Raw genomic sequence first — 14,221 nt, 5'->3', positions numbered from 1 at the left:
CCAGGGGCTTAGCTCCGGAGAGAGGTTTCCCACTGGATTTGTGCACAGCCCCGCCCCTGCTGCGCCGGCTCTGCGAGCGCCAGTTTCCTCATCTGACAGCTGGAAACAAATTCTTCCGGAAGTGTCTAGGACCCACGAAAGTGTTTTAATTTCTTTTAGTTTTGGTAAAAAGTACTAAACGGGCACCAGGCGTGGGGGCTCACACCTGTAATCCCAGCACTTTGGGAGACCGAGGCTGACGGATCACTTGAGGTCAGGAGTTCGAGGCCAGCCTGGCCAACATGGTGAAACCCCGTCTCTACTCAAAATACAAAAATTAGCTGGGCGTGGGGGCATGCGCCTGTAATCCCAGGTACTCGGGAGACTGAGGCAGGAGACTCGCTTGAACCCGGGAGGTGGAGGTTGCAGTGAGCCAAGATCGCACCTTTGCACTCCAGCCTGAGCGACAGAGTGAGACCCTATCTCAAATACATACATACATACATACATGCATACATACATAAAAAGGGCAGGGCACGGTGGTTCACGCCTGTAATCCCAACACTTTGGGAGGCCGAGGCGGGCGGATCACCTGAGGTCAGGAGTTCGAGACCAGCCTGGTCAACATGGTAAAACCCCTTCTCTACTAATAATACAAAAATTAGCTGGGCATGGTGGCCGGCGCCTATAGTCTCAGCTACTCAAGAGGCTGAGTCACGAGAACCGCTTGAACCCAGGAAGTGGAGGTTGCAGTGAGCCAAGATCACACCACTGCACTCCAGCCTAGGCAACAGAGTGAAACTGTGTCAAAAAAAAAAAAAAAAAAAAAAAGAAAAGAAAACGAAAGAAAGAGAGAAAAGAAAAGAAAAAGTACTGAATGCAGTGGAAAGTAGCATTTTTAATTTTTTTAAAAATGGAAGATAGGCCCACAAAGCAAAAGTGCCCAGAGCCGACAAAAATCTCTGGAGAAAGGATCTCTCTGGTCGTTGCCAAAGGGAGCAGCTGATGCTGTTGTAAAGCCCACAGCACGATTCCCAGCGTGAAGTAGGGGGTGAGAATATGACAGCCTCCTGATGATCACGGAAAGGTTTTTGTTTGGTTGTTGTGTTTTTGTTTTGTTTTAATTTTAGATTCGGTACATGTGCAGGTTTGTTACATTGGTATATTGCGTGATGCTTCTAATCCTTTCGCCAACCTTTTTCAGCCTTTACCCCCCTCCACACCTTCTGCCTTTTGGAATACCCCATGTCTGTTGTTCCCATCTTTGTGTCCAAATCACGGAAAATTTTAAACAGGGAGATTAATGCCATCAAATCTGGATGCTTTGAAAGGTAACGCCCATGGCTGAGCGCCGTGGCTCACACCTGTAATCCCAGCACTTTGGGAGGCCAAGGTGGGAGGACTGCTTGAGGCAAGAGTTTGAGACCAACCTGGGCAACATAGCGAGACACCGCCCCCCCTTCCCCCGCCCCCAGCCAGGTATGGTGATGCATGCCTGTAGTCCTAGCTGCTCGGGAGGCTGAGGCAGAAGGATTGCTTCAGCCCAGGAGTTTGAGGTTACAGTTTGCTATGGTCGTGCCATTGCATTTCAGCCTGTGTGACAAAGTGAGACCCTGTCTATAAAGAAAAAAAGGAAAGGTAATGCCCATGTCAGTAAGGAAAGAATATTAGAGAAAAGAGCTCCAGAAGATTGATAAGTGACTACTTTTGGAGAACTTGTCAGGGAATATGTCTTCATTTATTCAACAAATGTTTATTGAGTGTCCCCTAAGTGCACAGCGCTGCGCTGCTCCCTGGAGCTTGATGAACAAATTGGACGTGATCCTTGCTCTGGTAGAGCCTACATTCTACTGAAGGAGCTGAATGGGGGGAGGGGGTGGGGGGAACAAATGAAATAAAGACAGAAGGTGATCAGTGCTAGTATTCTGTGATAATAGAATCTTCTTGGGGAGATCAGAGATGGCCGCTGAGAAGCTTACATTTGAACTGAGTCATGTCATGAAAGGGGCAAGCTAGCTAAGACCCAGGCGAGAGCATTTCCAGAGAGCAGAACTGCCAGGGCAAAGGCCAGGCATGCGTACTTGGAACAGAAAGGCCACTGAGAGCAGCACCTGGCAAGCCAAGGAGAAATCTAGATGAGGTGGGCAAGGCAGGGAGGGCCAGATCTTGGGAGGGAGTTAGGTCTGTATTAACTGAGGGCCATCTCTAAGGATTGAATGTAATAAGATATGCCAAGCACGGAGCAGAGAGCTTGCACATGGTAGGTGCTCAGCAAGTATGCATCATTATGAGGAAGATGAAACGTTTGGATTTTTTTTTCTTGCTCTGAGCGGGTGAACGGACATATCTGAATTTTCAAAGGCATTTCTCCTAGCTGAGGGGGCCTTACAGAAGGAAGTGAGAAGGTGAGAATGTAAATTAAGAGGCTCCAGTGAGCATTAACGGAGGGGGTGCTGAGAAGGAGCTGCGGCTAACTGCTATGAAGTTAGGGTCAAGTCCAGAGGATACCACAGCCTTGGGGGTGGGAGATGGGGGCCAGGAGCAGGGTCAGGGAAGATGCCGCTGTGACCCCCAGCTTGTGTGCCTGGGGATGGCCCATGGCTGAGACAGGGAACCCAGGAGGAGGGCAGGTTTCTGCATGGGATGATAATGAGTTCAGATTGGGTTGTCCTGAGTTAGAGGTGCCAACAGAACACCCATGTGGAGATGTCTTGCAGGCGGTTGGAGGTGGAAGTCTGCAGCTCCGATTCAAAGGATCCAGCTCCAGCTTCTATTCACAAGATTAAAGTGTATTAAGTTAATGAGTGCCCCTGCTGTTGGCTTGTTTCAGGGTTCATTTTCACTTGCTTTCTCAAAATGTTGGAAAGAATAGATGGCTGTTAAATTCCTACTACCTCTCCTCTTAGATTTTTTAAAACATAGTGCCGGAATTGAAAGCAGACCAATTAATGTATGTATAACTAATTGTGCCTACGGAATTGGGGATTATTCAACTCACTTCTCCTTCAACCAAAAGGTTGGTTAATCCATTTATTGTTAAATGGATTAACAAACAACCCATAATGAAAGCATTACATTCAGTCTATAAGTCACAATGATTTGAAAGTAATTGGGTCAGCCAGGCGCAGTGGCTCAGGCCTATAATCCCAGCACTTTGGGAGGCTGAGGCAGGCGGATCACGAGGTCAAGAGATCGAGACCATCCTGGCTAACACGGTGAAACCCCGTCTCTACTAAAAATACAAAAAAATTAGCCGGGCATGGTGGCAGGCACCTGTAGTCCCAGCTACTCGGGAGGCTGAGGCAGGAGAATGGCGTGAACCTGGGAGGTGGAGCTTGCAGTGAGCCCAGATCATGCCACTGCACTCCAGCCTGGGTGACAGAGCGAGACTCTGTCTCAAAAAAAAAGTAGTTGGGTCTATAGGTCTTCCCTCCTGAGATATTGTGGATCTGTTGTTTTTTCCAAAGCCTTATCTAGATTGTCCAGATTAGCTTGCGTTTCTTAAATACTCCTAAAGTCATTTAAGTTCTAAAGTCATTTTCCTGTTTAAGAAGAATTCTGGGCTGGGTGCGGTGGCTCATGCCTATAATCCCAGCACTTTGGGAGGCCAACACAGGCGGATCACTTGAGGTCAGGAGTTTGAGACCAGCCTGGGGTTTAGTGAAACCCTGTCTCTTCTAAAAATACAAAAATTAGCCAGGTGTGGTGGCGGGTGCCTGTAGTCCCAGCTACTTGGGAGGCTGAGGCAGGAGAATCGCTTGAACTTGGGAGGCAGAGGTTGCAGTGAAGTGAGATCACACCACTGTACTCCAGCCTGGGTGACAAAGCAAGACTCTGTCCCCGCCCCCCACCAAAAAAGAAGAAGAAGAAGAATTCTGGTGGAGAATTTTTATGAAAATTAGAAGTTGGTTTCACTTAATCCATTGAAGAAATACTTACTGAGTGCCTACTAGGTGTCATGTGCTGGAATATAGCTGAATCAGAGACACAGTTCATCTGGTGCTAACGGCAAAAAAGGAGAAAAGAGAAGCTATCTCTAACAATTTTTTTAAAAAATGCAGCAACCTCAGAAAGAGGTGAAGAAGTCCTTTCCAGGGAAATTATGTTTAAGCTGAGACTTGTGACTTCAATCTGGAGGACAAAGAGAATAGGGTACAGTGGAGAAAATAACAAATGACAGTAAAGAAAATGGCTGGAGTGCAGACATCAAAAGGAGAGAGAGAGAGACAGTAAGGGGAGAGAGAGAGAGGCCAGACCCGAGAGAGAGAGAGAAAGGGAGAAAGAAAGGGCAGGCCAGAGAGAGAGTAAGGGAGAGAGAGAGACAGGCCAGAGAAAAAGAAAGAGAGAGAGAGAGGCCAGGCCAGAGAGAGAGAGAGTAAGGGAGAGAGAGAGGCCAGGCCAGAGTCTGTTTTCTTCTCTCAGAACATGGGGCCACCACGTCCTTAGTTACAAATACCAGACACCTGGAAATCATTTGTAACTTCTGTTCCCGCATGATTCCTATTTAACCCAAGGCAAATTCTGCATCAGATCCACTTGCAAAATCTACTTCAAATCTATCCGCTTGTCTCCATCATTATGCCACTGTCTTAGTTCAGGCTCTTACCAGCTCTCACCTGGGTGGCTGCAGTAGCCACAGACTGATCTGACTCATCTTTCTGTTCTCTATTACAGTCCATTCTCCAAACAGCAGTGTGATGGTTTACAAAATATATCCACGACTTTTTTTATACTCCTCTCTTCAAAAGGCGGAGCTTAATGTCTTTCCTCTTGAGTGTGAGCTGAACTTAGTGATTCACTTCTAATGAACAGAATAAGGCAGTGACAGTGGGGGACTTCACGCACCAGGTCATAAAAAGACACTGGGACTTCCATTTTGGCCACACTCTCTCAGATCACTCACTTTGGAGGAGGCCAGATGCCACACTGTGAACAGCCCCATGGAGAAACCCATGGTGAGGAACTGAGGGCTCCTACAGCAGCTAAGTAAGTGGGCTTGGAGGTGGATTCTCCACTTTCAGTCAAGTCCCAGCTGACATACCACTTGCAACTTCATGAGAGACCCAGAGTCAGAACCATCCAGCTAAACTGATGGCAAAATTCCTACAGAAACTATGACATAATAAATGTGTGTTGTAAGTAAATCAATTTGGGGTAATTTTTTGTGCAGCAATAATTAAGTAATATGAGTGTCTAAAGCAGTCTTTTAAAATGCAAACAGATTATTTCCTTCCTGTGCTTAATACATCTCAGTGGCCTCTAATTTCATCTGAAAAAAAAAAAAAACCAACAAACCATTTGTGTGAGACATGACAATGGAGTAAGGTCAACAAATCTTGCCCCTTAAATGCCACATTGATACTGGACAAAACTGTCAAAAATAACCATTGCAGGCCTCTGGAAATAATAGACCAAAGGCATACAGCAAACGGAGAAGCATTTATTAATTAAAATTACTAAACTTTAAGTAAGAACAGTGTGAATCTGTGATATTTTGGCCTGTGTATTTTCTTATTCTTGAAAGCAACAAGGGAAATGTAATTAATGACTTCACTGCTCATCAGAAAAAAATGGAAGCCAAAGGTAGTGGAAGGACATATTCCAAATGCTAGAATAAAGCAAACTGTCAACAAAGAATTTTATATCCAGCAATATCAAAATAAAGATAAAATAAATACATTCCCAGATAAAGACTGAAAGCATTTGTTGCTAATGACCTGCCTTACAAGAAACACTAAAGGAAATTCTTCAAGCTGAAAGTTACTCTAGATAGTAACTTCAATTCACAAGAGAAGAAGAATATCAGAAATGGTAAATATTAAAGTCTATAAAGAGACTAAAGAGACTCTAGTTCTTCTCTTGCCTTTTAAAAAATATGTAATATTAAATAAAGCATCATCATAACACTGTACAGTTGGGGTGAGACAAATACAAATTGGAGCGAGCGTTTTTTTGGGGTTTTTTTTGTTTTTTTTTAGACAGAGTTTTACTCTTTTGCCCAAGCTGGAATGAAGTGGCATGATCTTGGCTCGCTGCAACCTCCGCCGTTCGCTTGAACCATCATTCAAGTGACTCTCCTGCCTCAGCCTTCCCAGTAGCTGGGATTATAGGCACCCGCCACCACGCCCAGCTAATTTTTGTATTTTTAGTAGAGATAGTGTTTCGCCATGTTGGCCAGGCTAGTCTCGAACTCCTGACTTCAGGCGATTCGCCCATCTCGGCCTCCCAAAGTGCTGAGATTACGGGCCTGAGTCACCGCACCTGGCCGAGGTTTCTATATTTTACTGAAATTAAGTAAATTTGGGCCAGGTGTGGTGGGTCACACCTGTAATCCCAGCACTTTGGGAGGCCAAGGCGGGTGGATCACGAGGTCAAGAGATCGAGACCATCCTGGTCAACATGGTGAAATCCCACCTCTACTAAAAATACAAAATTAGCTGGGCGTGGTGGCGCATGCCTGTAGTCCCAGCTACTTGGGAGGCTGAGGCACAAGAATCGCTTGAACCCAGGAGGCGGAGGTTGCAGTGAGCCAAGATTGCGCCACTGCACTCCAGCCTGGCGAAAGAGCAAGATTCCATCTAAAAAAAAAACAAAAAACCAAATTTGACAGACTGTGCTAAATTAAGATGTGCATTGTAATCCCTAGAGCAATCACTAATGAAAAAACTCAAAAAAAAATAGTAAAAAAGAAAATCAACAGATAAATCCATGTAGTTCATGAAAACATATTTAACATAAAATAAGGCAGTAAAGCAGACCAGAAGAGACAGGAGATAAATATAAAACAAATAGCAAAGTGGCAGCATAAATCCAACCATATCTGGAATTTTATTAAATGTGAATAGACTAGATACCTCAAAAGACAGAGACAGTCATACTGGATGAAAAAGCAAGACCCCACCCATATGCTGTCTATAATAGAAACATCATAGATTTAAAGACACAAATAGGTGGAAAGCAAAAGGATGGAAAAAATTATACCATGCAAACAGTAACCATAAGAGAGTTCAAGTTTCTATATTAATATCAGACAAAATAGAATGTAAGACTTTGTCTTCCTCTTCCTCTTCCTCCTCTTCTTTCTTCTTCTTCTTCCCCTTCTTCCTCTTCTTCCTCTTCTTCCTCTTCTTCCTCTTCTTTCTCCTCTTCCTCTTCCTCTTCCTCTTCTTCTTCTTCTTCTTCCTCCTTCTTCTTCCTCCTTCTTCTTCCTTCTTCCTCTTCTTATCTCGCTCTGTTGCCCAGGCTGAAGTGTAGTGACACAATCTCGGCTCACTGCAACCTCCACCTCCCAGGTTCAAGCAACTCTCCTGCCTCAGCCTCCTGAGTAGCTGGGACTACAGGTGCATGCCACCACGTGTGGCTAATTTTTTTGTATTTTTAGTAGAGACGGGATTTCACCGTGTTGCCCAGGCTAGACTTGAACTCCTATGCTCAGGCAATCCATCCTCCTCGGCCTCCCAAAGTGCTAGGATTGTAGGCATGAGCCACTGCGCCCAGCCTTTCTTTATTATTATTATTATTATTATTATTATTATTATTATCATCATTATTATTATTATTTAGAGATGGAGTCTTGCTCTGTTGCCCAGGCTAGACTGCAGTGGCACCATCATAGCTCACTGCAACCTTGAACTCCTGGACTCAAATGATCCTCCTGTCTCAGTCTCCTGAGTAGATAGGACTACAGGTGCATGTCACCACACCTCACAAAAATCACTACATTTTTGAGAAGCTTTGCCCACTTGAAGATGAATTTGCAGCATCGCTTGGGGAACATCTGAATGAAGCTGTCCCTGAACCACGAAGCTGCTACCAGAGTGGATAGCAGAGCAAATCCCTCACCAGTGGCTGGGAGCACTGTGGCTGGGCAGAACAACATTAGGTAGTTCAATTTCAAAGTGACCCCAGGGGCAGGAGGGAGGAATAGGAAAGGAGGGAAACCAGTACAAGGGTGCTGTGCTGAGGTGGTTATGACTGTGGGCCATATTCTTGCAGGACCTTTGGTGGAACCATCTAAAATATGCCTCAAAATTGCTCACTTAAGGATAGAGGGGAACACGTTTACCTCCCCCTGGCTTTTGTTTTCTATTGGTCAAGGACTGCCCTAGGGGGCATTATCTTCCCTACTCTTCCAGGCAGCCCAGGTGCGAGTGTCTTGCAGATTTCTGCAATTGTCACATGTCACAGTGTCCTAGGAGTCCTGGGACAGGAAAGAAAAAGTAAGAGGTACAGCGGATGCAGGAGCAGCCAAGTCTCACCTGAGCAAAGTTGGCAGCTGTAGTAGTGCCTGGAGGGAACGGTGAGCCGAGAACAGGTGAGCTGGTGACACGAGGCGTCCAATTAATCACTTTTGGAGCATATAAGGGCGCCAGACTGTTATTTTCATTTATTTATTTTTTATTTTTATTTTTATTTTTATTTTTTTGAGACGGAGTCTTGCTCTGTCGCCCAGGCTGGAGTACAGTGGCGCAATCTCGGCTCACTGCAACCTCCGCCTCCCAGATTCAAGCAACTCTCCTGCCTCAGCCTCCCGAGTAGCTGGAACTATAGATGCCCACCACCACACCTGGCTAATTTTTTTTTTTTTTTTTTTGTATTTTTAGTAGAGACGGGGTTTCACCGTGTTAGCCAGGATGGTCTCGATCTCCTGACCTCGTGATCCACCCGCCTCAGCCTCCCAAAGTGCTGGGATTATAGGCGTGAGCCACCGTGCCCGGCCTATTTATTTATTTTTGAGACAGATTCTCACTCTTTCACCCAGGGTGAATGCAATGGTGTGATCATGGCTCGCAGCATCCTTGATCTCCCAGGCTCAAGCAATCCTCATACCTCAGCCCCCTCTCCAAGTAGCTGGAACTACAGGCATGTATACCACCACACCTAGCTAATTTTTGTATTTTTTGTAGAGATAGGGTTGCCCAGGCTGGCCTCAAACTCCTGGACACAAGTGATTTTCCTGCTTCAGCCTTCCAACGTTCTGGGAATACAGGCATGAGCTCGGCCTCAAACCATCATTCTGAAATTGAAAACTAAAAGAAAAGAATCCCACCTCTCTTGTCCAAGTTATCCAACACTTTAAGGAAACCAGATAGTGGATGAGGAAAAGTTCTCTTCTTTTTATAACAGAAGTTGGCAAACTATGGTCCATGGACCAAATCTGGTTTGCAGCCTGTTTTTGTAATGCCTACTGTCTAGGAAGATTTTCACATTTTTAAAGAGCAATAAAGAAAGAAAAAGATTCGACAGACTATATGTGGTTCATCAGGCCTAAAATATTTACTATCTAGCCCTTTACAGAAAAACTGAGCCAATTCACTTTAGAAAGAATTCTAGCTAATAAATTCAGAAGGAATGATAGATAGATAATGGATACTGAAGAAGAAATGGATCCCAGCAATGGTGATCAATATCTGCCAAAGCCCTCAGGTGGAAACCTGATGGGAAGCCCTAAAATGATGGCCAGGTGAGACACCTGAAACCTTTCTCCAGGCTCAGGAAAAGAGAAGCCAGCAGGCTCGCTGTCTCCCATCTTGATGCTGAGGGAGCGCCCGCCACCTGTCAGGTAGCTCGCCTGCACACCCCAGCGTGGGAAAGGAGGTCTCTAGATCTACCAGCCAACGAGGTCAGACAGAGGATCCTGTGGAAAGACCCTGCAGAGATGCCACACAAGGCCTGGAATGCGGGGAACTCTAGATGGCACATGGCTCGGTTTCTTGGGAAAAAAAAAAAAAAAAGCTACAAAGAGGAGGAAAAAAGAGGAGGAATTTGTAGATTGAAGGAGTCTGCAGAGACACAGCCACCAAATGCAATGAGTGAAGCTTGTTTGGATCCTGATTTGAAGCCAATTTTTCAAGTTTTTTTTCTTTTTTCTTTTTATTGAGGTAAAATACACATATGTAGTTTGCTCTCTTTATCATTTTTTAAATTTTTTGTTCTTATTTCTTTTTATTAACCTAATTCAAAAATGGTCAATACCTCTTTACCATATTTAAGTGTGCAGTTCAGTGGTTATAAATATATTTATATTCTTTTTTTCCCCTTTATTCCTGCCTCCCTGCTCCCCTTCCAGCCTCTGGTAACAAACATTCTACTGTTTCTCCATGAGAGCCACGTTTTTAGCTCCCACGTATGAGTGAGAATGTGTGATATGTGTCTTTCTGTGCCTAGCTTGTTTCACTTTACAGAACAGCCTCCAGTTCCATCCATGTTGCTGCAAGTGACAGGATCTTTTCTTTCTTTCTTTTTCTTTTCTCGATCTGCTGCCCAGGCTGGAGTGCAGTGGTGCAATCATGGCTCATTGCAGCCTTGAACTCCCAGGTTTAAGTAATCCTCCCCTTAGCCTCCAGAGTAGCTGGGACTACAGGCACACACCATCATGCCTGGCTTTTTTTTTTTTTTAAATATAGTAGAGATGGGGTCTCCCTATGTTGTCCGGGCTGGTCTTGAACTCTTGCCCCAAGAGATTCTCCTGCCTCTGCCTCCCAAAGTGCTGGAGTTACAAGTGTGAGCCACCGCTCCTGGCTTTTTTTTAATGGCTGAATAATATTCTATTGTGTGTGTGTACTACTTTCTCTTTATTCATCTGTTGATGAGCACTTCAGTTGATTCCATATCTTGGCTATCGTGAATAGTGCTGCAATAAACATGGCAGCATAGATGTCGCTTTGGTATATTGATTTTCTTTCCTTTGAATATATACACAGTAGTGGAATTGCTGGATCACTTGGTAGTTTTATTTTTAGGTTTTTGAGGAAGTTTTATAGTGTCCCCCATAGGGGCTATACCAGTTGACATTCCTATCAACAGTGTAAGACAGAGGGTTCCCCTTTCTCCACATCCTCACCAGCATCTGTTACTGTTTGTTTCTTTTGACACAAGCCATTTTAACTGGGGTGAAATGATACTGCACTGTGGTTTTGATTTGCATTTCTCTGGTGATTAGTGATGTTGAACATTTTTTCATATACCTGTTAGACATTTGTATGGCTTCTTTTGAGAAATGTCTATTCCAATCTTTTGCCCATTTTAAAATCAGATTGTATTTTGTTTTTTGTTTTTGCTGTTGTTTGAGCTTCTTATATATTCTGATTATGAATCCCTTGTCAAATAGGTAGTTTGCAAATATTTCCTGCCATTCTGTGAGTTGTCTCTTCATTTTGTTGATTGTTTCCTTTGCTGTTTAGCTTGATGTAATCCCATCTGTCTGTTTTCACTTGCTTTTGTTGTTCGTACTTGTGAGGTCTTACACAAAAAAATCTTTGCTTGCCCGAGACCAATGTCTTGGAGTATTTTCCAAATGTTCTCTTTTAGTAGTTTCATAATTTCAGGTGTTACATTCAAATCTTAATCCATTTTGATTTGATTTTTGTGTATGGTGAGTGATAGGGGTTTAGTTTCATTCTTCTGCATATAGTTTATCCAGTTTTTCCAGCAGCATTTGTTGAAAAGACTATCCTTTTTCCATTGTACGTTCTTTGTACCTTTGTCAAAGATGAATTGGATATGAATGTGTGGATTTATATCTGGGTCCTCTATTCTGTTCTATGGGTATGTTTTTCTGTTTTTATGCCAGTACCATGCTGTTTGGGTTACTATAGCTTTGTAATATATTTTGAAGTTGGTAGTGTGATGCCTCCAACTTTGTTCTTTTGGCTTAGGATTGCTTTGGCAATACAGAGTCTTTAACGGTTCTATATAAATTTTAGGATTTTTTTTCTATTTCTGTGAATGTCATTGGTATTTTTGATAGCGATTGCATTGAATCTGTAAATTGCTTTGGATAGTATTGTCATTTCAATAGTATTAATTCTTTCAATCTGTGAGGATGGAATATCTTTTCACTTTTTTATATGTCCTTTTCTATTTTTTTCATTGGAGTTTTATAGTTTTCCTTGTATAGACCCTTCACTTCTTTGGTTAGATTGATTCCCAGGTATTTAATATTCTTTGTAGCTATTATAATGGGATTGCTTTCTTGATTTTTTTTTTTAACAGATTGTTCGCTATTGACATATATAAGTGCTACTGACTTTTGGATGTTGATTTTGTATCCTGCAAATTTACCAAATTTGTTTATCAGTTCTAATGGTTTTTTTGGTGAAATCTTTGGGTTATTTTAGGTATAAGATCATGTTGATTGTGAAAAAAGTTAACTTGACTTCTTCCTTTCCCATTTGGATGCCCTTTACTTCTTTCTCTTGCCCAATTGCTGTGGTACAGTTTTTCAATTTTTAAGGCAATTAGAGAAATGTGAACACTGGTTGACAATACTGATGGTATTAAGGAGTTTTTGCTAATTTTTTTAGCATGATATTGGCATTATGATTAAGTTTTTAAAACTCCTTACGATATGTCAGAAGTATTTCAGAGGAAGTGACAGAATATTTGGGATTTGCTTTAAAATAATCCAGTGGAGGGTGGATGTACAGATGAAACATGATTGCCCATTTTTTGATAATTGTTGAAAACCAGTGATGAGTACATAACATTTTTTAAAAGTACAATTTTTCTACTTTTGTTTGTTTTAAATTTTTTGTCATATATATCTATGTATATTTTCCTAACGAGTCCTCATGGAGGATTTTTCAAGCTCAAATTGGAGAAAGGCTGCTTTTGCCTTCGTTGTAGGGATGGTCAAACATCAATCCGAAGGGCCTCCTGCCGTGCTTCCTGGCATGATGCATACGAGGTCCCAGGCGGAGAGGATGAGGGCATTCCATAGGGAGAAGCAAAAGTGAGCGGAGAAGACAGAGGGTCAGACAGTGTCCTGAGTCCCTGGGTCCTGGGTCCAGTCCTTCCAGAGGCCACCATGACTCTGTCCTTCCTGCTGAGGTGTGCTGGTTCATTGTCTCCCACTTGCCCTTTTTCTGTTTCACTTCAGGTCATTTGCATTTCAAGACTCACCATTGAAAAAGGTCCTGACCATTACAGGGACCCTCTTTTGCTCCAGTCAGGTGTGGCCTGGGAGTCAGCGTCATCTGGCAGAAAGTAAGGCAGAAAGTAAGGCAGTGTCTCTGGACGGGTGCCCGGAAGGGAGGTTTGAGCAAGGCGGCCCCTTACAGTTTCTGCACCTGGGTGCGGAGTACACAGGCCCCTCAGGGAGGACTACCTAGCTCCTGCCTTCCTTGAGAACTGCCTGTCCCCCAACGCTTTCTAAAGGGAGAGTGCCCGCTTCTGTGTCAGCATTCCATGCCCTGATCTCACCTGGCCATGGCAGATTGGACTGGGGTGGACCCTTGCTCCAAGGCTGGGTAATTAAGTTCTCTTTCCTAAGTATTGAAACTGGGATCAAAGACTGTAGTTCAGAGATGTTGGTGGCTGCAGCAGAGAGGTGGTGCAGGGCTGGAGCTGGAGAGTCAGACACTGCTGAGCTGAAGGGCTGAGGGGTCATGTGGTTCCTGAGAGACACCAGTACACTCTTCTGACTTACTTGGTACTGATTCTTCATGAGTGACTGCATTTTTGACCATTGTTGCCATGAGGTCCCATTCCTTTGTCCTTCCAATTAATTACTTTTTTTGCTTGACCTAGCTTGAACAAGTGAGCAAATGTATCCTAAGAGTCTAAGAAACTTTTAGAACAATCTCACTTGTGTCATTTTCAGTTATTTCACTCTTCGTAATAGAATTTCAATGTGTCTTACCTTTATATTCAGCTTTATTGGTGGAAATTAATTATTAATAATTCCATACTATGTTACATTTACCTAATCCTATTGATAAATACTACTGAGTGGCTTGGGGACTCCTTTAAATGAAATTTTCAATTTATCACTTCCTTGCTGGGTTGGTAAGGAAATTTGGATTCAAGAACTAGGCTGGGCGTGGTGGCTCACATCTGTAATCCCAGCATTTTGGGAGGCTGAGGCAGGTGGATTACCCAAGGTCAGGAGTTCAAGACCAGCTTGGCCAACATGGTGAAACCCTGTCTCTACTAAAAATACAAAAATTAGCCAGACATGGTGGCACGCATCAGTAATCCCAGCTACTTGGGAGGTTGAGGCAGGGGAACTACTTGAACCTGGGAGGTAGAGGTTTCAGTGAGCCGAGATCGCACCACTGCACTCCAGCCTGGGCGACAGCAAAACTCTGTCTCAAAAAAAAAAAAAAAAAAAAAAAAAAAAAAAAAAAAAAAGCTGGGTGCGGTGGCTCACGCCTGTAATCCCAGCACTTTGGGAGGATGAGGCGGGCAGATCACTTGAGGTCAGGTGTTCGAAACCAGCATGGCCAACATGATGAAACCC

This window comes from Pongo pygmaeus, chromosome 21 (assembly GCF_028885625.2).
Source record: "Pongo pygmaeus isolate AG05252 chromosome 21, NHGRI_mPonPyg2-v2.0_pri, whole genome shotgun sequence".
Lineage (NCBI taxonomy): Eukaryota > Metazoa > Chordata > Mammalia > Primates > Hominidae > Pongo > Pongo pygmaeus.
The sequence above is the reverse complement of the archived record's forward strand: the minus strand, read 5'-3'. Positions refer to the sequence as shown.